Genomic DNA, 23432 nt, shown 5'->3' with positions numbered 1-23432 from the left:
CAGAGAGAGATCACAAGTAGGTAGAGAGGCAGGCAGAGAGAGAGAGGAGGAAGCAGGCTCCCTGCTGAGCAGAGAGCCCGATGCGGGACTCGATCCCAGGACCCTGAGATCATGACCTGAGCTGAAGGCAGCGGCTTAACCCACTGAGCCACCCAGGCGCCCGAGAAGTATTTATTTTAATATGAGTCCAAACCAAATCAGTAATAATAGGTAAAATAATTAGTAAAATAAGCTTCTGGGAGAAAAAAAATTTATCATGCATTCTAAAGACAAATATTTTCAAATTTTTCATTAGGCCAATACTCTTACATAGATAATTGAGGAATCACTGCACACTATACCAGCATAGACGTGTAGGAATTATAATCTGTATTTTATCCAGTCAAATGAGACAATACCTACCTTTGAGAAAAAAGTCACTCCACCTGAAATACTCATAACTACTTCAACCTGCGGCATCTCCATTAATAATTTATTAAATTCCTGAGTACCAATTATATCAAAATGACTTTTTTCCTCCCAGTAAGATGATATACAACTGGGACCTTAAAGGAAAGGTAAATTTTGTATAGAAAAATAAAGACAGAGAGGGAAAGAAGGTCAGAGGCATAGATGAAAGGAACAGTAGAAGAGAAGGAAAAGGTGAGGAAGGCTAGCTGGTCGTCAGGTACTCCAGGCGGGAAAGAGAGCAAGCTCTTCACCACACATCCTTTTACAAGCAGCCGTACCAGTCTCCTGAACAATGCTGAATGATATGCAAGGGCTGCACATCAAAATAAAATAAGTCACCAATGTCCAGATCCCAGGAAGGGGTCATTTCTTGAATGGCCCCTGAGATTTAGGGATAATTCTGTGATAATTACCCAAAATGCTGGATATGTATTTTTCCTCTGGACCCTGAATATCTTATTCACCCAGACTCTGACCTTGGTTCTTGGCTTTGTCTGTGTCCAATGGGCAAAGGGTTAGAGTAAAAGTGAAAGGGAGCTTGCTATAGCTACTAAGAAGTAATTAGAGTAATTAGAGTAGCAGGTGGGGTAGGAGAGTGAGGAAAAGGTCATTTGGAGGCTCTCTAAATTTTGGTGTTCAGGGACAAAGCTTCAATTGTGCTTCTTCTATTGCATGTTATTTTCCTAAGTTTAGGGGGGGAAATGGTTGTGTTTCAACAGCAATTCTGTGGAAACGTACCAAACTGTTTTTCGGTGACATTACAGACAGGTAGAAAGGACATCTATTTTTAAATGTCCAGTCACATAAATTAGCTTGAACCCCAGACTTTAATTTTGAAGGAAAATTAGATTGGATCTAAATAATTGAAGACAAATGGGGAAAACATTTTAATAAAACTTCATAATTTGACTCACAGTTCCTTGAGCCATTAGTGCTCACTCTCATTAGAAGCATGATTACCAAGTGGTTGGTGTCAGTTAATAACCCGAATGTCTGTGGGGCCTTTCTACCTAGCTAAAAGCTGATTATGTCTATTAGAACTACTTTCATCCATCTTCCTCAACCTGAATTGCCCATTTATCTTCTATGTCATTTTCTACCTTTTTAAAATATTTTTTATATTTCAATGCATGGCAAAAAAAATAAATAATTAAATAACAATACCATTCACTTGTATGAGGCACTTCAGAGAACTTTCACAATTAGTATTGAATCTACATTATGTAGCTTTGGCTTTAAATTAAATTTTTCACTGTAATTTAAAAGATATTGGCTGGGGCGCCTGGGTGGCTCAGTGCCTTAAAGCCTCTGCTCAGGTCATGATCTCAGAGTCCTGGGATCGAGCCCCGCATCAGGCTCCCTGCTCAGCGGGGAGCCTGCTTCCTCCTCTCTCTCTGCCTGCCTCTCTGCCTACTTGTGATCTCTGTCAAATAAATAAATAAAATATTTTTAAAAAAGATATTGGCTGAATTAATATAAATTCTCTTGATACAGTTCATAACGAATAATACTTTCTGATAATGATGTCTTTTTTTTTAGAATGAGGAAGCTGTTTCAAAAAAAAAAAGCAAGCACTATAAACGAGGCTTATTAACTCCATCCACAAATTAATTTAAAAGACAATGATTTACAACCCCATCAGAAGGATGCTCAAAATTAATGAGGAAGTTGACTGAACCAGGCCAAGGCAGCGAGACTGTTCATATTTGCAATTCCATAATTTGTTAACAAATTTAATTATTTTGGTGAATAAGTGAGCTGTGGGCAAGTCACTCATTAGTCATCTGAAGCCAATTTGCCTTGAAATTTTTAAGAGATATTTAGTTGATCCAAGAGGAGAGGCTGAAACACTGCATCAAAACAGAAGCTTTGCTAAAATAATTCGATGTACACTGAGCTTTATAGTCTGAACTGAAGAACAAAAGCACTTTGACCCGAAAGGCCTGGTACAGAACAACTTCCCAAATGAGAGGGGCCCAACAAGGGAAATGTACATCTGATCTGGCTGCTGTGGCCGCCACCCCCTCCACCACTGCCACCCCCGCCTTCTGCGTTATTCCTGCAAATACCTGACAGCTACACCAAAGACTCCCATTTCTTTAAGTGCAGTTCCTCCATGGACAAATCCAAAATAATTTTCATTTCTTTGTTGTACCAACAAATGGATAGAACTTCTTAGATGAATTATGATCATTATCCTTCTCATTTATTTTTCATATGTGATATTTGATTTCGTTTTTAAGTGGTAATATATTCACCTGGTTCAAGAATCAAAAAATATAAAAAAATAAACAGTGAAGAGTGTCACACTCACCCCAGTTCCTATCACTGCTCCAATCGGTAATTTCTTTTATTTTCTTTTAATTCTCCTAAGGTTTTTTTTTAATGCATCTAGAAACAAATGTATATATGTATTTTTATTTCTTCCCCTTTTTTCCATAAAAGATTGTATATTAGTGCTCGCTTCGGCAGCACATATACTAAAAAAAAGATTGTATATTATATAGTCTGCTCTGCACTTTTTTTTAACTTAACAATGTAGTTTATAATAGAGATCTTTCCATATCAGTTCTTCTTTTGTTTTTGTTTTGTAACAGCTGCATGGTATTCCATAGTATGAATATGCCATAGTTGTTTGGATTTTTTAACCATTTCAGTAGTCTTACATTTAGGCTCTTTTCAGTCTTTTGCTACTGCAAACAATGTTGCAATGAGTAACCTTGTGTGCTTGTTACAATATTTATTCTAAGGCTATGCTTGCAAATGTTTTAATCATCACTGCCATGTATACACCATTTTCCCTAACAAACCGGCATGGCTCAGTAGACAGAGCTATGAAAACATAGTACGAGCCAGAAGAAATAGACACCCTTATGCTATGACCTATATTTTATGTATCACGTGTAAACCACCATCTTCATTAAGGGCTCAGATCTTCATATTCATTCTTTCCTTCTTTTGGTAGGATTCCTTATTAAGGATCTGGGTCCTTATTAAGGATAGGGTCTGACCTATCCACTGGAGATACCACAATGAATAAAGAAGGCAAAGTCCTAACTTTACGGTACTTATAGTCTAGTGGAGAAACACAGAAAATTAATAAAATAAATGTACCACAGCTCTCTTTCTCCCTTACAGACACCATAGGAGATCAGGTACAGCTTAAAGTTTAGGATGCCATGGTGGGTAAATTGCCCGTAATGCCCATAGTTTAGAAAGATATAAACAGTGGCCATTAAACCTCTGGCTTCCCTAGAGCTCTGATTTACACATTTCTAATTATTTGTGAACAAGTTTTATCTGGCTTATTTATATTCACACTCCCCAATTAGCAAACTATTATTATAGAGGTATTGATTCTCAAAAAAAAAAAAATTAATCTATGTAAATTTAATGTAATTCTCCTCAAAATCCCACCAGGACTTTTTATAGAACTTGACCAATGATTTTAAGCTCATCTTGTCTTACCTGATGTAAAAATATACTATAAAGCTACAGTAATTAAAACAGTATTCTACCAATAAAGAAACATAGATTGACAGGCAAGAATAAAAAGTCCAATATGTTTAAGAGGATCAAATATTAAACTGATTCCTGTTAAACTGTTTTTAGAGGTCATAACTGGTTGAAAATTGTAAATAATATATAGTGCAGTCAAATACATGCTCAATGGTAACATTTTATATAGATAGAGAAAAGACAAAGAATCCCTCAAAGCTGACTATCCATTTGGAGAAGGGAGAACTCAGATCCTTATCTCATACCAAACATAACAATTATTTATCATGTGTATTAAAGAAGAACATATTAGGAGTGCCTGGGTGGCTCAGTTGGTTAAGCCTCTGCCTTTGGCAAGTCATGATCCCAGGGTCCTGGGACCAAGCCCCACAACAGGCTCCCTGCTCAGTGGGAAGCCTGTTTCTCCCTCTCACACTCCCCTTGCTTATGTTCCCCCTCTCACTGTGTCTCTGTCAGCCAAATAAATAAATAAAATCTTTGAAAAATTAAAAAAACTTTTAAAAAAAGAAGACCATATTAGAAATATATACAAATATACATTAGTTAAGATAAGTGAGTGGCTGTAACAGATAGATCCCCAAATCTCAGTGGCTTAAAATTCACATAAAAGTCAAAACAAGTGTTTTTGATCAACTAGCTCTTCTTCAAGGAGTGATTCAGATCCAGGCAACTTCCATATAGTGGTTTCACTGCCTTTAATACATAGCTCCCCATTTCTCCCTGAGGACTGTGTCCATTGCAGCCAACCAAAAAATAAAAGAGCATAAAAGATCACACAGGTTGGTGGAAGAAGATGGTACTTTGTCCACATTCCATTAGGCAGATCTCAATAGCATGACCACACCCAGTCTCAAGGAAGGTTGGGATATAGTCTGGCTGAGCGCTCAGGAGGAAAAGGAAAAGAGTTTACTGAACAGTTAGTCATTTCTGCCTCTCTTAAACATTTTTATTTGGAAGAAAACTAAGAGAATATATTTGTAGGCTAAGGGTAAAGAAGATTTTCTCCTTTTTTAACATTTTTTAAAAAAGATTGTATTTATTTATTTGAGAGAGAGAAAGCAAGGGAGAGAGAGCACAAGCAAGAGGGGGAGAGGCAGAGGGAGAAGCAGGCCCCCCACTGACAATGGAGCCCCATGTGGACTCGATCCCAGGACAATGGGATCATGACCTGATCTGAAGGCAGATGTTGAACCAACTGAACTACCAAGTCACCCTGGTAAGGAAGATTTTCTTAAGCCAAAAGTGAAAAAAATGAAAAATTGGCAGACCTGGTTTCATAAAACAGAAAAACCTAACCATAAAAGACACCATAAACAAAGAAACAGAAGGAAAATATTCATAACACATAAAGCAAAAAATCAATATTACAGAATCCAAAAATTACAAATGGCCAATAAATATTTGAAAAATGCTCAATCTCACTAGGAATTAATGAAATGTATGTTAAAACAAGATAGGGACATTTTTTTACCCATCAGATTTGTAAAAAAAAATTTAAATGTTTAAAATACCCAGCAATTCCTCTTCTGGATATTTACCTTACAGAAATGCTTCCCAAACTGTTCAAAGTAGAATGAAGAATATTTTGTAGTATCACTTATAACACAAAAAATTAGAAACAACAGAAGCAACAATAAAGAAAAGGATGGTTAAATAAACTCTAATATATCAATGTAATGGAATATTGTGTAGCAATTTTTTTAGGTATATCTCGATATACAACATGGAAGATTCTCCAAACATACATTAAGTGAAAGAGTAAGTAACAGGATAATACATACAGCCTGATCCTCCTTTTGCATATATACTTATGTAATTCCTATACAAACATTTAAATGTGAGTGTGTAGAAAATTAAATATCTCAAAGGATACACACCAACACAATAGATAAGTGGTTTTTTCCCCCAAGGAGGGAAATGAAATGACAACCCAGGAAGGAAGGTTAAAAGGGAGTACTTTCCTTATGTAATTGTATTCTTTTAATTTTTATAGGAATATATAATGTATCACCTGTACAAATAAGAAATGTGAAGTAATTTTTTAGGAAGTATAAATAACAACTTGACTTCTGGTTTCTGGTTCTGCATGTAAGGAGTCTGGAAGTCGCTACTCCATCCTAACAACAAAAAAAAGCAGAACGAACTGAAAAAATAATGACTTTTTTTTTTAAGATTTCATTAATTATTTGACAGAGAGAGAGAGATCACAAGAAGGCAGACAGAGAGGGGGAAGCAGGCTCCCCACCAAGCAGAGAGCCTGACATGGGGCTCGACCTCAGGACCCTGAGATCATGACCCAACCTGAAGGCAGAGGCTTAACCCACTGAGCCACCCAGGCACCCCTGAAAAAATAATGACTTACAAGATCCCTAAGAGCCATGAGAACACAGAACAAACCATTGTCACCAAGATTGGAGACACAGGCTGAGGAACACAAGGAGTCATGGCTTGAGAGAGCAGGCTCACAAGTGGAAACCATCATGGGAAACAGTCCCAAAGTAAGAAAATCTGAACTGTAATTGACAAATTGCTGGAGGCTCAGTGTGCAAGATCTGAGGGTAAAACAGCAGGGGACCCAGTCATAGGGGGTACCCCCACAGTTTTGTGAGATCTACCTCCAGAAGTTTGACCAGATTCTCACAGTAAATATCAAAGAGAAATCCCCTCATGCTTCTGGTAGGGGAAAGGGAAAAGGAACCCCTGAAATGGGCCAGAGTACTCTCATCTCAACCATGCTTGCCCTCAGGAGAAACTTAACAAGAAGCTAGCCTGGAATATCATCACCTCTTTCCTGAGGAAAGGGAAATATCCAACTCCAGCCCAAATCAAAGTTGAAGAAGTCCTAAAAGAAACCAGGAGGGAGAAAAACACCTTACCTATAGTGCGCAAAATATGATCATTCCAAAGTGTATGAGGAGAGGTAAAAGATCCATAATAGCCAAATCAATAAAGAAGGAGAAAAGCAAAGCTGGAGGACTGACATTACCCAATTCCAAGACTTACTATAAAGTTATAATAATCAAGACGTGTGGTATTGGCAAAGGAATAGAAAAATTGATTAATGAAACAGAATAAAGAGCCCAGAAATAGAGCCACACAAATATAGTCAACTGATCTTTGAGAAAGAGAGAGAAGTTATACAATGAAGCAAAGATAAGCTTTTCAACAAGGGGTGCTGGGAAAATTGGATATCCACTTGCCAAAAAAAAAAATAATAAAAATTATAAACTTGGGTGCCTGGTGGCTCAGTCAGTTACATGTCAGACTCTTGATTTTGGCTCAGGTCATGATCTCAGGGTCTTGAGATCGAGCCCTGGATAGGCGCAACACTCAGTGGGAGAGTCTACTTGAGATTCTCCCTCTCCCTCTCCTCCTTCCCCAGTTCAAATGCACACCTGTTTTTTTTTCTCTCTCTCTCTCCAAAATAAATAAATAAATATTTTGTTTAAAAATTTAACTTAAAACAGGCATAAACCTAAATGTAAAAGGCAAAACTATAAAGCTCCCAGAAGATAACATAGGAGAAAGCCTAAATGACCTTTGGTACTATGCTGCCTCTTTAGATACAGCACCAACAATCTGTGAAAGAAATACTTGATAAGCTGGACTTCATTAAAATTGAAAATGTCTGTTCTGTAAAAGACAATGTCAAGAAAATGAAATGACAAGCTATAGTCTGGAGAAAATATTTGCAAAAGACACATTTCATAAAGGACTTATCCAAAAATATGAAGACCATTTCAAATTCAGCAGTATAAAACAAAAACCCAATTTAAAAATGAGCCAAAGACTTTAACAGAAATTTTCTCTCACCAAAGAAAATACATGGGTGACAAATAAGCATATGAAAAGATGACAGTAGGAAAATGCAAACTTAAAAATTAATAAAATACCACTATATCTCTATTAGAATGGACAAAATCCAGAATACTGACAACACCAAATGCTGGCAAGGATTAGAGTACAAAAACTCTCATACATTGCTGGAAAATGCAAAATGGTACAGTCACTTTGGAAGACAGGTTGGCAGTTTCTTACAAAACTAAACATACTTTTACCATATGATCCAGCAATCATCCTCCTTGGTGTTTACCCAAAAGAGCTGAAAACATGTTGCACAAAAATCATCACATGGATGTTTATCGCAGCTTTATTCATATTGCCAAAACTTGGAAGCAACCAAGATGTCCTTCAGTAGGTGAATGGATAAATAAACTGGTACATCCAGACAGCAGAATATTACTCAGGACTAAAAGAAGCAAGCTATCAAGACATGAACAGACATGGAAGAAACTTTAAATGTATATTCATAAGTGAAAATAGCTAACCTGGGAAGACTACATACTGTATGATTCCAACTATATGACATTCTGGAAAAGGAAAAAACTATGGAGACAGTATAAAGATCAATGGTTGCAAGGGTCTGGGAGAAGTGGGATGAGTAGGCAGAGCACAGAGGATTTTTAGTGCACTGAAAATACTCTGCATGATAATAAAATGATGGATACATGTCACGGCACATTTGTTAAAAGCCATGTACAACACCAAGAGTGAAACCTAATGTAAACCATGGAATTGAGGTGATAATGATGTATCAATGTCAATGTTGGTTCATCAAGGTAATAAATGTACCACTTTGGTAATGGGGGAGACAATACATATATGAGAGCAGGGGCATTTATGGGAAATCTCTGTACCTTTCCCTCAATTTTTCAGTTAACCTATAACTGCTCAAAAAAATAAAGATTTAAAGAAAAGAAAAGAAATTAAAATATGTAACTTATATACATCATGGGAAAAATATTTGTAACATAAATATTAAAAACATGATTAATATTGCTCACATGCAAATCCTGTACATCAATTTTTTTTAAAAAAAGAGATCTAATAGAAAAATCATAATAGATTAGAAGTTAAAACTCACAAAGTGGGGTGCCTGGGTGGCTCAGTGGGTTAAGCCTCTGCCTTCGGCTCTGGTCATGATCTCAGGGTCCTGGGATCACGTCCCACACTGGGCTCTCTGCTTGGCAAGGAGCCTGCTTCCTCCTCTCTCTCTCTCTCTCTCTCTCTTTCTGCCTACCTGTGATCTCTCTCTGTCACATAAATAAATAAAATCTTTTTTAAAAATAAATAAAAATAAAATAAAACTCACAAAGGAAGAAATATAAATGGAAAATAAGTACAATATATGAAAAAATAACCAGCCTCACAAGTGATAAGAAAAATGACTTCCTGGGGCACCTGAATGGCACAGTTGTTTAAGCATCCAACTCTTGGTTTCAACTCAAGTCATAATCTCAGGATCATGAGATCAAGCCTCACCCTGGTCTCTGCACTCAGTGTGGAGTCTGCTTGAGATTCTCTCTCTCCCTCTCCCTATGCCCCTCCTGCTCATGTTCTCTCTCTCTCTCTCTCTCTCTCTCTCTCTCTCTCAAATAAATAACTAAATCTTTTTTAAAAAGGAAAGAAAAGAAAAATGACCTCCCAAGTTAAATCTTCCCACATCCAATTGTCCGACTGCTTAAAGGAAATCTAAAGGCATAAGAAGCCCTCGAAGATCCCATAGGGGAAGATGGAAACTTGGGGCCACCAGGAAATGTTTAAAGAAATGGTTCTCCCAAGAAATTAGGATTTTTGAAGGAGAAGAAAGAAAGCAGCCAGAAGCAGCTTCATGAGGAAGATGTCAGAGAGGCAGGAGCTAGTGAGGTCAACTATGTTCACAATTGTTAAGTATGTTAGCTATATTCCTAACTCTATTTTGTTGATTTTACCCTTATTTTCCTTTCTTACTTCACTCCTGGTTTTTGTAGGCCATTTTGTTGCATTTTTTTATTTTTTTATTTTTTTTAATTCCTTTTCAGTGTTCCAGAACATTTTGTTGTGTTTTATTCATCTTGTAAACTGTCTTCTTTGTCTGGAACATTTTTGAGAACAGATAAACAAATGGGAGATTTATTCATCAAGTGATAAAAATGAATGGGTGGTTGAATAAATTGTGACTGTTTTCAAGAAGAGAAAAGCCCTTAAAGTGATTTGGTGGGATAGAAATGCCAGATATTCTTAAAGATTTTTATTTTATTTATTTATTTGACAGACAAAGATCACAAGTAGGCAGAGAGGCAGGCAGAGAGAGAGGAGAGAGAGGAAAAAGCAGGCTCCCTGGCTGAGCAGAGAGCCCGACGCGGGGCTTGATCCCAGGATCTCAGGACCATGACCTGAACTGAAGGCAGAGGCTTTAACCCACCAAGCCACCCAGGCGCCCCGAAATGCCAGATATTCTGAGAAAGAATTACGTTAGCATTACTGGACAATATTCTAGACCTCACATTCCCAAGGAAGGGGTTGCAGGAGGACTAACTATTACACTATATGCTTAATGGAGTACTGGTTCTGTGTGAGCAGAATTCATAGCCCATGTTTAAACACGTACAGTAACTTAAACTGTAGAAAAAGAGTAAGTTAGAGTTAGGATAAGTTAACTGCTATAACAAATAAACCCCCACATGTATAATGGCTCAATCTCAACAGACGTTTATTTCTTGAGCATAAAACAGTACTGAGCAAGTGAAAAGGTTGGCAGAAGAGTTGTTTGGGAAGCCCAAGCTTATGGAGGTGCTGCCATCTTCAACACATGGCTTCCAAGGTTGCCCTGAGAGTCACTTCGCTCTAAGCAGCCAGAAGGAGAAAAGAGCAAAGACCATGTAGAAGGCTTATATGGACCAAGTTTGGAAGTAGGACTTCTAAGTTTTGGATAAAACTTAGAAATGCGACCACACTGAACTACAAGGCAGGCAGGAAACTGTAGTCTAGCTATGTGCCCAGAATGATTTGGGTGAGCCCCTAGTATTTCCTGCTGCTGATCATTAGCAGACCTAGAGTCAGACTTGAGTAAGGAACCTCAATAAATTCCAAACTCCACACTCTGATTCCCCTTCTCAGGTGCCTGGGAACATGTGCCAAACACCTGTTCGAGAGTTACTTCGGTAATAATTTCCAGATGAGAATTCTACCTCCCAAACTCCATTACCAGAGTCTTTTTTAGGGAACACTCTGATCCCTCTTTAGAGGGAAGAAAGGCAAAGAAAGACCATCCCTGCAGTGCATTTTAAGAGAGTTACTATGGTATTAAGGAGAAATCAAAGATAGAAGTTGACTGTACTTGTAAATAGGGAGGATTTTTCTGTGCAGTCTTGTGCATTTATGGAAAGAATGCCATGCTGATGTCAATCTTTGCTAAACTACTGATCAATCCTGTGCAGAAGCACATTTTTTAAAAATATTATTTCTATTGTTCACTTCTGCCTTGCTCTGGTAAGGCTATTTCCACACTGAGTGGGAGAAATAAAAGAACAGCTGCACCACACTGCTTAACCATGAACCCTAGTAGGTACCCATTTTTCTAAAAAGAAAAAAATCAATTTTTAGTTTTATAAGAGTGAAATAAACCCATTTAAAAAGAAATATTAAGAATTCCTATTTAAATGCAAATTGAACTACAGCATTTACATGTGTCAATTAAAGTCCCTCGAAGGATTTCCTTGGAAATAGTAGCATTTGCTTATATGAATTTTTGTTTTAAAGAAAAAGACTCACAATTAAAAGTTGTTCTGAATGTCATGGCAGTTGCTAAAAAAGTATATCATTGTTAGCTCTGGTAACATTTGACTTAATAGACTGATTAAGTTTCATGAAAAACATGATGACTCCTCTGCCTATCCAAGAAAGGTCACACCCATGATTTTGTCCCTGCTTGCACCCCATTAGACAGGAGAACCAAGGTGAGCAATGACTCTTTGACACCCACAACACAATCTAAGAATAATAAAAAGCTAACATTTGCTGAGGACCTTCTGCCAATGCCAGGCATTTTTTTCCTTCAGATTATATCAGTTGGTCTCTATAATCACACAGAGAGGGAAGTGGGTAAACATTATTATCGTATTTTGCAGTTGAGGAAATTGAGGCTCAGAGAAGTAGCAGCTTACTCTCAGCCTCACAACTGGTAAGTTGTAAATCCAAGATTCAAAGCCAGACGTGTGTTAATCCAAAATTAGTTTAAGTCACTCTTCTAAGCTGGCTCACCTATAGCCATGTCAGTTAGGGCTCTCGCCAGTCAGAAGCTTTTCCCCTGCCTGCACAAAGATGAAGTCTCCTTAGACTGCACTTGCAACATGTGGGTCTTTTTCAAAGGAAAATTTTTGAAAGAAGAAAGAAACAGCAGCCATTGACCGACCCTCCTAAGACATAATAACACTACATCATTTGCCTGCCCCATCCTTTGAGCCTGTCCATCTCTTCCCATCAGGGAATGCTCACTTGTTATTATACTCAGATCGCCGTGACTAGCCATATTGGATGTACAAGGAAGGAATCATGACAGGAGTCAAGGGAAGAACTTCTCACCAATACCCATTAATTTCCTCTCCCTGAAAATTTCCTACAACTGCTCACTAGTCTTAGAAATCCCTTTAACAGGGGCGCCTGTGTGGCTCAGTGGGTTAAGCCTCTGCCTTCAGCTCAGGTCCTGATCTCAGGGTCCTGGGATCCAGCCCCACATCAGGCTCTCTGCTCTGCCGAGAGCCTGCTTCCTCCTCCCCCTCTGCCTGCCTCTCTGCCTACTTGTGTTGTCTCTCTCTCTCTCTGTGTCAAATAAACTTGAGGGGAAAAAAAAAAAAAAGAAATCCCTTTAACAGATGACCAGGGCTTCACTCCACTATCAGAGAGTGGAACAATAATAGAAAAGATGTGAGATAAAGGAAGTTAATGATCCTAGATGTATACAAAAAATATATCTGACAATAGCACATCTTATTGCAAAGAAGATTTCATGTGAGAAGAAGGTTAACAGATAACACAACAGAACATCATTACCTTTCACAGACCCTTACAGGCATCACAACAGAACCCTACACAATTTCCTTCTGAACTTAGACATAATACTCTCAACACAGCACATTCATAAGAGTTGACACATGTGATTGGACCCAATTTATCCATTCCAGAAATTTAAAAAATGCGCTTCTGCATGAAGAAGTGAGTGTCATAGGGCCACTAAAGGTGGCAAAGTCTGCGGAGAGGAGAGGCTGGGACCTTCATGACATCTTTGACCAACTTCCCAAGTTTACCTGGAATCTATTTGTCCCCAAAGACTCATAACACCACTCACAAAGGGCATCATTGGCAGGTATTGTCAAAGTGCAAATATAGTTGGGTGGGAAGGGAAGGAGTAAGCGTTGTCTCCTTTCTGAATTGTTTCTGTAACCACCAAGGCTTCTATTACCATTGGAACAAAAACAGTAGTTCAAATGTATTTCATATATTTACCATAAAGACCGCTGTGGCAATAAATTACCTGCCCTGGAACCTTGTAGATCAAACTGAAAAGTTACATATAAAAGTTCTAGTTCTGAATAAAATGAAATAAGCTCACTCCATTCTGTCTCTGCCACAGAATGGATATATAAAACCTGGAGAGAATTCATGGAGCAGCTATTTGAGGGCTCTGAAAAGTCAATAGTAGCAGGCAGATTGGGAAAGAAGAGCAGAGTTTGAAGGACCAACCAGCCCAGCAGGGGGACTGGTGGGAGGAGATTTCCATGAATACCTCTCAGCCCAGATACAATCCAGACAAAAACCAGAAGTGGACACCAAAGAATAAACAAATACTTCTCTAGGAAAACCCTTTAGGATTGGCTCAAGGAATGAAATGAGGGACTTCTAATACTCAGGGAGAGTGGGAGGAATCTCCTACTTTCCTTTTTATCTTTTCCAAATTCTACTCTATCACGTCCCAATCCCCAGGCAATTCCACATTGGTGGCAGTGCTGGTGGTGGCAGCAGCAGCAGGGCCCACAAACACCTGAAATTCTGTAGAATGGAAAATTTTCTCTGCTATCAGAGGAGCTGTGCTCCCAAGAAAATGGATAAATCTTCTTGAGTTTTTTCTCTTTCTGTCCTCCTGCTGTTTGGCCCCAGATGTGGGTAAATTATGAGAATTGTGTGGCAGACTGTGATAACTAAAGCCCCTTATTTCTGGCTAGAAAAACTAAAAGGAGGCCAGAGAACTGTAAAGGAATAATGTCTGATATGGCAAGTTACATATGTGTTTTAGAATTCTGAGATCAATTACTAAAAATATACATAAAATACATAGCTAAAGACACAATATATAAATCTAATAGAATATGTTCAAATAGCTCAAAAGAAGAAAGGAAAGGGAAATAGACAAGTAAAAATTAGAAGGGAAACATAGAACACAAATAATAAAATGGTACACCCAATCCAAATGTGTCAATAATTATAATAAGAGTAAATGTTCTAAATATACCAATTAAAAGACAGAGATTTCCAGATACATATGAATGGATTTAGAATAAAAAAACATGAGACCATATGCTGTCTATAACAAATTCACCTCAAATATAATGATATAGATAGGATAAAGCAAAAAGATAGAAAGAATATACCATGCAAACACTAAATAAAAGAAAGCTAGCATAGCTATTTTAACAATAAAGTAAACTTCAGAGCAAAGAAAATTACAAGGGATAGAGACATTACACAATGATAAAAAGATCAATTCACCAAGAACACATAACAACCACAAATGTATATCCATCTAATAACACTTCATGCAACAAAAACTGAAAGAATTGAAAGGAGAAATAGAAAAATCCATGGAGACTTCAATACTACTCTCTCAGTAATCGATAGAACTAGTAGACATAAAATCAGCAAGAAAATAAAAGAAGTGAACAACATCAAACAACTAAATCTAATTGATGTTTATAGAACAGTCCATCCAACAGCAGACTATACATTCCTTTCACATAATTATTGAACATTCACCAAGACAGAGAATATCATGGGTCATAAAACAAACCTTAGTAAATTTCAAAGAACTGAATTATACAAAATATGTTCTCTGACAATATGAAATGAAGCTAGAAAAAAATAACAAAGGTAACAGTAAAATCTACAGATACTTGGAAATAAAACAATACACTTCTAAATAATGCATGGGTGAAAGAGGTCTCAAAGGAAATTTTAAAATATTTTCAACTGAAAGAAAAAAAATCAAAATCTGTAAGATGAATCTAAAGCAGTACTTAGAAATTTAAAGAGTTAAAACTCGTATTAGAAAAGAAGTCTCGGGGCGCCTGGGTGGCTCAGTGGGTTGAGCCGCTGCCTTCGGCTCAGGTCATGATCTCAGGGTCCTGGGATCGAGCCCCGCGTCGGGCTCTCTGCTCAGCTTCCCTCTCTCTCTCTCTGCCTGCCTCTCCGACAACTTGTGATTTCTCTCTGCCAAATAAAGAAATAAAAAAAAAAAAAAGAAGAAGAAGAAGTCTCTAAGCCTCCACCTGGAGAAAAATAAATCCAATGTGAGCACAGGGTAGGGAATAATAAACATAAGATCAGTAATCAATGAAATCAAAAACAGAAACAGTATCAATGACACAAAGAGGTAACTCTTTTAAAAAAGATCAATATAATTGATAAATCTCTAGCAAGTGCAAAAAAGAAAAAAGCAGAGAATTCACAAATTACCAATATCAGGACTGAAGTGGGGGATATTACTACAAATTCTAAGAAATTAGAAGAATAAGAAGAGACTACAAATAACTCTACACATATACATTCAATAATGTAGATGAAATAAGCACTTCTGCAAAAACCATAAACTACCAAATCTCACTCAAGGTAAAGAGATAACTATTCAAAGAAATTGAATTAGTAATTTAAAACCTTCTGAAAGAGAAATCTCCAGGCTCATAGTATTTCACTGATGAATTCTACCAAACAATTAAAGAAGAGATAACAAAATCTGCACAGTGTTTTGCATAAAAGAGGAGGAAATACTTCTCAGCTTATTGATGAGGTATTACCATGATATCAAAACCAGACAAAAACATTACAAGAAAAGAAAACAATATACCTTAATAAGTATTTTTGCAAAAATGCAAAACATTACAAAATGAAGTCCAACAAGATATAAAAAGTGTAATACATCATGACTAGTTTACTATGCAAAAATCAATGTAATCATTATGATAACAGTCTAAAGAAAAAAACCCACATGATCCTATTAATCTATGCCCAAAAAATCACTTGATGTAACTCAGTACTCATTCATGACAAAAACTCCGCATAAACTGAAATAGAACTTCCTTAACCTGGTAGAAGGTAATGTTATAGGCTGAACTGCATCCCTCCAAATTCATATGTTGAAGTCCTGACTGTATTTAGAGATAGGGTCTTTTTATAAAAGTGATTAAATTAAGATGAGGCCATAAGGATGGGCCCTAATCCAATCCTAATAGAGTTCTTAAGAGAAAATTTGGACACAGGGATACCAGAGATGTGCACAGAGAAAGAGCAGGAGGACATAGAGAGAAGGTCGCCGCGTACAAGCCAAGAGGAGAGGCCTCAGAAGAAACCAAATAAGCTGATACCCTGATATCTGTCTTCCACCTTCCAGAAATGTGAGAAATAAATTTCTGTTTCAAGTCTATGGTACTGGCTCCGTGGGTTAAGCGGCTAACCTAAACTCGGTTTAGGCTCAGGTCATGATTTCCCAGTTGAGTCACTCTTGGTTTAGGCTCAGCCCAGAGTCTGCTTCAGATTCTCTCTCCCTCTCCTTCCCACTCACTCAAACAAATACATTAAATCTTTAAAAAAATAAAATAAAGTCTGTGGTACTTTGTTACGGCACCCCTAGCCAACTGATACAACAATCTACAAAATAATACAGGCACCTACAGCTAACATCATAGTTAAGGATGAAAGATTACATGTTCCCTCACCCCGACGCTCCCCAGATCAAAAACAAGGCAAGAATGTCTGCTCTCTCCCTCTCCTGTGAAGAGGTATATGAAAAGGACAGTTCAGTGATTTATCAAGATAATCCAGTCCATAGGTGTTACCTCATTCCCACACCTCAATGCTCCCCACCAGACCAGCTCCAGCACCAACTACACACACATACACACACAAATCATACCCACTGTTTGAGTGACTTCATTAACAGTAATTTTCAAGGGCGCGTGGGTGTCTCAGTCCGTTCAGTGTCTGCCTTTAGCTCAGGTCATGATCCTGGAGTCCCAGGATTGTGCCCCACATCAGGCTCCCTCCTCAGCAGGGAGTCTGCTTTTCCCTCTCCCTCTGCTCCTCACCTCCTTTCATGGGCTCTCTCTCTCTCTCTCAAATAAATAAACAAAATCTTTTAAAAAAACAAAACTAATTTTCATCCAAATTACCAAAATGGTTGCCTCAATTCACTGTGAAGGTACAGAGGCGGTCTTGGGCATAAGGAGAAAAGGGTGCAGGGAATCAAATTAACAGCAAGATTATGAGGTCTGTGCAAAGGAAATTTCAAAAAAATTTTCAGTGTGCCCGTATACGAAAATTGTAACGCTCACATCCCTGGTCAAGATGTGGAGGATCAGGTTACATTTGATAGAGCTTTCTTACATTGTTACTCTCCCATCATGCAATATTTATATCTTAATTAAAGAGGAATAAATGATGATTATTTTAAAAGACTAAAGTTTCTTAGAAACCTCAGTGGATGGCAGTCACTTGAAGGTGTATTTTCTCCCCACATACAAGGCATCTGAGCAGCGCAGAACTGTAACTACCAAGGCCCACTTCACACATACTCTTGCAGGAGGAGGGTTTCATGCAAAATGAGAAAATTGCAACTGGAGGCATTATATGTAGGCTACTTAATCTATGACAGAGGAGGTCTATGTGCCTTTATTGCCCTAGATGGACAAGGGAAAAGGAAGGTTAAAGGAAATAAAGATTATGCTCTAAGGTTGTGTTTTTCTCCTGAGGCTCTTTAAACAATGCCTTTATCTGCTCCTCATTTTCCAATTGTCTTCTCTAGCAATGTAGCAATAATTCAGCAGTATTATGTGCTGTCACTTCTGTATTAGTAAACACCAGGACTTGCTTAGTAATTACAGACTAACCTCGTAATGAAATGCAGTGAACAGTTCTAATTAAATTTTAATGTTGCTTCACAACTATTCTACTTTAAAATGAGAATTTTCCAGCCATGTATCCTAATAAGTTATCAGAATGCATTATCCCCTAAAACTGTACAAACGAGTAGGTAAACATATAATATTACCACCAGCGGGCATGTGTGTGGGGACATTTATAATCAAAATTAATATACTTCATTGAAAATTATTAAAATATAAAAGCACATCAAAATGCTGTCAAACTGCAGGGCAGGATAATCAGGAAAAATGGCAAATTATTTTCCAATACAGGAAAGCTGTCTTCTTCTGAACATGGGACTAAACTAAGAACATCCATACCTTCTTATAAAATCACAAAGCTAAAAGAAAACTGGCCATGCGATCTAGGAAACAAGGCCTTCCAATTACTTTATTCTTTAAAAATCTGCTGTATTCTGTTGCTCTACTGCCTTCATCTGTACAAATTATTTCTGAGCATTTATGCGAGTGAGTCCCTTTGATGCTGACCTCGTGAACATGGTGATACAGTGGAAATCTGCTACCCATTTCCACTTCATGTCACAGAAATACAATATTAATATACACAATCCTCCCTTCTCCCTTTATGTTGCCAGAAAAAAGAGGTCCAAGCTATTACGACATTTTGGGAAAAGACCTAGCCCCTAACTCTCCCATCACTGCTTGCTGCACTCTGCTATAGCTCCTCCCCCTGTTTCTATCAAACCGTTTTGATCGCTTCTTCTACTCATAAGGCCTAATTAATGTCTTTTGAGCATAAAATCTTAAAATACAATCATGTTGAACCCAGTGAGGGTTTTGTCTATAGAATTCTGCAAAATGTGCTCCTGTTTTGCATTTCCTGTTAGCTCACTCTTTTTTCTCCAAGATGCAGAGCTAACCTAAGTATTGGCATTGACAAACATGAAGCTTTTATTTGTTTCTGAAGATTTTCTTTATTAGAGTGGGAAAGAGAGCACAAGCAGAGAGAGAGGCAAACAGAGGGAGAGGGAGAAGCAGGCTCCCCACTGAGTAGGGAGCCCAGTGCAGGACTCGATCCCAGGACTCTGGGTTAATGACCTGAGCTGAAGACAGGCACTTAACCGACTGAGCCACCCAGGCATCCCAGTGTGAAGCTTTATTCCCAGTACCGGAGCTGTTGTGTTATTAGGCATATGTGCTCACTTCACTGACCCTGAGTCTTGGCTTTCTTCCTCCACAAAGTTGCATACCCCACCTCACTTACAGTAGGAGTTGATGGTGCTGCTACTGATGGAGATGCCTGTTTACAGGTGACTATGAAAAGATGTATTAGGACATTTTCTCCCCTGCCTACACCAAAGAAGCAGAAGAGATGGCATCTCTTAGTTTTTCTGGGATTCTCCTTGGCCAAGGTTATATATGGACCCAAGCTAAAAGCTGTGTGAGCTTCTGCTAAACAGACTCCACCACCCAAGAGGAGAGAAAGGAAAGGGGAGAAGCAAGCCCTGACTGGCATTTCTGAGTCACTGGCCATCCAGGTCAGGGTGGCCTAATGGTGAGTGGGGTGTCCTGCACTGAGATGCTTCAAAGCCTTATTAATACCTGAGTCCCAGGGCACCTGGGTAGTTCATTCAGTTAAGCGTCTGACCCAATTTCAGTTCAGGTCATGATCTCAGGGTGGTGAGACCCAGCCCCACAGTGGCTCTGTGTGAAACATAGAGTCTGCTTAAGATTCTCTCTCTTTGGAGCATCTGGGTGGCTCAGTGGGTTAAGCCTCTGCCTTCGGCTCAGGTCATGATCTCGGGGTCTTGGGATCGAGCCCCTCATCGGGCTCTCTGCTCAGCAGGCTGCCTGCTTCCTCCTCTCTCTCTCTGCCTGCCTCTCTGCCTACTTGTGATCTCTGTCTAATAAATAAATAAATCTTAAAAAAAAAAAAAAGATTATCTCTCTTCCTCTGCTCCTCCCCTCCCCAACTCATGCGACTGAGCTCTCTCTTTCTCTCTCTCTCTCAAAGAAAGAAAGAAAGAAAGAAAGAAAGAAAGAAACAAAAAGACCTTGGGTCCTTTTGAAGCCCTACTATACCCATGTTTACTAGGAGATTTGGATAGAAATGGGGTTGATGGGTTTCATCATTTATAAAGTCAGGAGAGCTGATAAGAAAGATGAAACTTTGAAAACTTTGAGCCTTGCACCTGGTCATGATCAGTGTTAACTAGGTTTAATTGGGTGTACACATCAGAGGGCATATCAGTCTCTCTGTAAATTTCAACAAGCTCGATTAGATGGGAACATGGAGCATCGCTGTACACTTGTAGATGTATTGTTCCCTCTGTGGCATAAATAAATGTGCCTGTGAAGTGCACCGCACACACACACACACACACAAAATACTACTGCCCCATTAATGCTCTCTTTCCTGGCTACCATAATCACAATGCCATTCCTCCTGAAAAAAAAAAACTTCAAGACATCCTTGCCTCTTACCCCTCCCTCAGTCCCCATATCCACCTTTTCCATTTCCATTGTCACTTCTCTAGTTCATGCCTTCATCACCTCTCACCTGGACATTCATTCAGTGTTTATTAAAGCACTGACTATATGCTGGGCAGGGTGTAGAATACAGACCTGTGTAATACTGAAAATACTCCAAATAATTGTGATCTGGTAGTAGAGTAGGGAAATACAGACATTTAGACAGTAATTAGAATATAAGTCCAAATGAAAGAGAATTGAATATATAGGAAATTTCACATATATGATTCAACAGAAAAGATATATAGGAAGGTTTCATGGAGTCATTGCTCCTTGAGGTGAAATTTGAACAATAAATAAAAAGAAGAAAAAAATACATTTCTGTCTGAGAAAACAGCATAAGCAAATGCTAGGGATTAGGAAGTATGTCATGTGGGGAGAACAATGGGTCACCTAGTGGGACTGGAGAATGGGGTGAAAGGGACAGAGCAGCAGCTAAATGTGGCAGCACGAGGAATGGGGGGAAAGTCTTTTAAAATGCGAGAGCACCAGGTCAGGCAGCTCTCCTTCAAATCCTGCCTCCACTCCTAAAGGTCATATGGCTATGAACAGATTATTTATCTTCCCCAAGACTCAGTGTTCTCATTTGTAAGATATAGACAACAAACTATCTACTTCATACAGTTCTCGTGCACATTAAGTGAAATAATATATGTAGAGACTTTGCATGGCCTAGAACATAACAGGCACTTCAAGGATGGTAGGTGTTGTTATCACAGGAGACTATTATGGACTGAATATGTATAAGCCCTGAAGATTCAGACGTTAAAGGTCTAACACGCAATGTGGCAATGTTGGGAGATGGGCTTCCAAGGAAGGTTAAATGAAGTTGAAAGTATGGGTCGCTGATCCATTGGATGAGAGTCCTTATGAGAGAAAGCACAGAAGACCTTGTCCACTCCTCTGCATCGAGGAAAGGCTGTGTGTCCTTGAAGAATGATGGGAAGACCCTCTTCATTGACTTCCTGCATTCTGTCCCTGCCCTACTCCATCCGCTCAGGACAACCACTCCAAGACTAATACCCCCAGCACTGCTTCGATGAGCTGCTCCAAAATCTGACCTGTGGAATAAAGCCTAAATCTCTTAGTTTGGTATTCAAGATCTTCTGAAATCTGGATCAGCCCCCCACTTCCTAGCCTACTACTTTCCTTACCTGGGAAGATCAGACCCTGGGCGGGGCCTCATTTGTGCCTTTGTTGAAGCTGTTCTTCCAACAAGAATACCCTTCCATTGTTCTCAGACAAAAAAATCCAATCCACCCTTAGAGGCCAGGGCCAACATCACTCCCCCAGGAGAGCTTCCTCCTCTGAACCCCTGTTGTTCATACATCTGGTATATCAGTGACCAACCTCATATTCCAATCCATGTTTGTTTATATCTCCTCCACCACACTTTAATGACCTGAGGTAACTTTTTGTGGTCTTCACGGATAGGAATTTAAAGAGGGCACAGGGGGAAATCCCTAAGCCAGGAGAGAGCAAAGCTATGTTTTCAGAACAGAAGGGGAGAGACAGCCTGGAGGAGAAAGAAAGGGATTTTGGAGAAGAGACTTGTTCAAGGGGCAGCTAGAGTCACTTGATGTGGGTGTGCGTTGTGAGCCTGACAGCCAATCTCCTCCTTCCCTGTAGAGTCTCCACCACTGGTTACTCTCCCATGCGGGGGAACTCTCTGCCGGGCGGGGTGAGACCCTGCATGGGAAAGAGGCTTACTGGGTGGCAATAATCATAATCATAAGTAGCATCTGTGGACACTGCAGCTGGTGCTGTATAGTATGACTTTTCAGCATTATATACTATGTTTTTGTGGAGCTGAAACACATGGCTTTCTGTTGCTACAAAGTTATTTTAGTGCTTTTCTTTAATCCAAAATTTCATTCTGTGATTAATCCAGAAAACTATATGCTGCCTTAAAATAATGATTCTGGGGGCGCCTGGGTGGCTCAGTCCATTAAGCATCTGCCTTCAGCTCAGGTCCTGATTCCAGTGCTGGGATTGAGGCCCTGTCAGGGTCCCTGCTCAGCAGGGAGTCTGCTTCTTTCTCTGCCTCTGCCCCTCCAGCCTCCCCCCTCCCACCTCCACCCCTCATGCTTGTGCACACTCTATGTCCCTCTCTCAAATTAATAAATAAAATATTTTTTAAAACAAATAAATAATGACTCCAATCGGGAAGCATTCATTTATAAAGTTTCCTAACTATGTACCTCCCCTCCTTAGCACCCACAGTCAATTATCTAACCGTTGTTTTAATTCCCATGTTCTGGCTTATAATGAAGGCAAGCAACTTTTGTTATATCACTAGTCATTTATATTTGCCCCAGCAGTCTGTCAAAGTCACAGGGACAACTGGCAGAGAGCATGGGAGGGGCAATTGGGGAAGGCAGCACAAGCAGGGAGGAGTCCACCCCTCCCCCCAACATTCCCACCCCCTCCCCACCTCCACCCTCCAGCACCGCCCACACCCACCCCCCACTCCCCGGCCACCAAGGCTTGGGGCCTAGCTGCCTACTTCTCCCTCCCCATTCCTCGCCTCCATACCTTCAGGGCCAGCCCCTAGTTCTCCTAGGATATTTTACTTCAACTCAATCTTCCCCCATAGTTCAACCTGGAGATACTTAAGCCAGGACAAAAGAGCAACGGTCAAATTCTGCCCTGCTCACCGGTGAAACAGTATCTAAGGACACGATTTGTTTTGTTAATGTAACACAGAGATTTCTGGTTACCAGACACAAATACACAAATTACCAGTATTATCAATTTGTTTTGATGTTTGGGTTACTAGCCAGACCCTTTGCTGAGAACTTTACCTGCATTCTTTATTTTAGTCCTTATAGGTGAAGGTATGGAGTAGTTACTGTCTCATTTATTATAGGAAAAGGTGGGAAGTTGGATCTCTAGCTGCCCACAACACTGAGAGCTCTATTTTAATTTTGCTACGAGAAAAGTAAATTTCGCTGTTTGTCTTCA

At 39.1% G+C, this 23432-nt stretch overlaps 1 long non-coding RNA gene across 1 annotated transcript in view; it reads right to left on the bottom strand.

Annotated features, from left to right (window-relative positions):
* LOC309846402 overlaps positions 1-23059 on the bottom strand; it is a 125608-nt gene extending 102549 nt beyond the window's left edge. The window contains exon 1 of the long non-coding RNA XR_014301917.1: positions 23004-23059. This is a non-coding gene — a long non-coding RNA (uncharacterized lncRNA). The remainder of the gene's footprint in view (positions 1-23003) is intronic.
* Positions 23060-23432: the final 373 nt, after the last annotated feature.

The sequence above is a fragment of the Mustela nivalis genome, assembly GCF_964662115.1.
Source record: "Mustela nivalis genome assembly, chromosome: 13".
NCBI lineage: Eukaryota > Metazoa > Chordata > Mammalia > Carnivora > Mustelidae > Mustela > Mustela nivalis.
This window is presented reverse-complemented; position numbering and strand designations above follow the sequence as displayed.